The following is a 1,860-nucleotide window of genomic DNA, read 5'->3' as shown; positions in this document are numbered from 1 at the left end:
GTCGAGGCTGCGGTGGCCGGGAGCGGCCACTGCACTCCAGTCTGCGCGACAGAGTGAGACTCCAACTCAAAAAAAAAAGAAGAGGAGAGACAGATACACAGAGGAGACAGCCATGTCACAACAGAGGCAGAAGCTAGAGCAACACAGCCACAAGCCCAGGATGCCTGGAGCCCCCAGAAGGTGGAAGAGGCAGGAAGGGCCCCCCTGGAGCCTTCATCATCTCCGGTCTCAGTCTTGGCCATAACATGGCCTTCTCCTCTGTCTGTCTCTCTTTTTTTTGAGTCGGAGTCTCACAAGAAAGGAATTATGATACAGTATGTGGAGAAGGGTGGGAAGTACCTAGGCAGCCATATGCTTCTATAGCCCCTTCCTAATTGGCGGCAGACATCACCAATCAATCAGTGATTCCCTCCCTCTCCTCCCTCCTCTGCACAAGCAGACATCATCAATCAATCAGTGATGTCCACCCTACCCTCCTCTCTCCTTGCAAACAGGGCAGGCATCACCAATCAATCCAGTCACACACACCAGGAGGAAGTCAATCTGGCAGTTGAGTTCCTTCCTTTGACAGATGGGGTGGAGGCCGGAACTGGCTCAGGGGCAACTGCAGGGGCAGCTTCTCCTCCTCCTCTTCCCTCTTCCTCCCCTCCCCCATCCTGGGAATGAGCTTTCTCTCTTGTTCCTGCAGCAAATCCAGGAAAACGGCAAGACCATGTGCGTTGTCTGCCGAGGGTGTGAGTCGAGATCTCTGCGGTCCAGGGCGGGTCCCTGCTCGTCCTGGCCATGATGACCGGGACTCTCCCTTGCAGGGAGGCCAGCGGGGCCAGGGGGGCCAGGACTGGGCATGGATTCAGAGGGGCAGGAAAGCCCTTTGTAATCGGAGCCTCCGCAGAGGCTGAGGCCGTGGGCAGCTGTTGCCACCTGCTCAGGGTCCATTGTGTCCCCATGATGGCTGCCCCGAGGGGGACCAGCCCTTCTGACCCATGTCCCCAAGCGCTGCCCCACATGGAGTCCGCCTCTGTCACAGGGCAGTGCCGGGACCAGGCCAGGCTGGTTGTGGCGGGATGGGGGCGCCCACATGACCCAATGCTAGTCAGAGACCATCCAGGGATGCTGTCACCATCCAGGGAGAGGAGCTCCGGCTTGTCCAGGGTTGCCACCCCGAGCCAGGGCCCCACCTGCCACCGCCAGGGGAGACGCCTGTCGGGGTGACAGAATGATGCCAAGGCTGGGAGACAGAAAGGGGACCACAGACAGAGAGAGACAGTGCAACAGAAAGATAGACAGAGGCTGGGTTCGGTGACTCAGTCTGCAATCCCAGCACTGTGGGAGGCCGAGGCGGGTGGATGACCTGAGCCTGTGGGTTCAAGACCAGCCCAGGCAACCTGGCCAGACCTTGTCTCTACGAGGAATCAAAAAATTAGCTGGACGTGGTAGCCTGTGCCTGTAGTTCCGGCTACTCAGAAGGCTGAGGCAGAAGGGTCACCAGAGCTCAGCAGGTTGATGCTGGGGCGGCTGTGAGCATGCCACCACACTCCAGATTGGGCGCTGGATGACAGATTGAGGCTCAAACTCAAGAAAAAAAGAAAAGAAAAGAAAGAGAGAGCACGAAATAGACGGAGAGTGCAACAGACACAGAGCAAGAGATAGAGCAACAGAGAGACAGATGGAGAGAGACAGAGAGATAGTGCAATAGAGAGATAGAGACAGATAGTGAAAAAGAGAAGAGAAACAAATAGAAACAGAGATAGAGAGAAAAAGAGAAGAAGAGCCGGGCTCGGTGGCTCAGCCTGTAATCCCGCGCCTTGAGAGGCCGAGGTGAGTGGATTGCCTGAGCCCGCGGGTTCGAGACCCGCCTGG

The sequence above is a fragment of the Carlito syrichta genome, unplaced genomic scaffold (assembly GCF_000164805.1).
Source record: "Carlito syrichta isolate Samal-C Ts95f unplaced genomic scaffold, Tarsius_syrichta-2.0.1 Scaffold120617, whole genome shotgun sequence".
Taxonomy (NCBI): Eukaryota; Metazoa; Chordata; class Mammalia; order Primates; family Tarsiidae; genus Carlito; species Carlito syrichta.
This window is presented reverse-complemented; position numbering follows the sequence as displayed.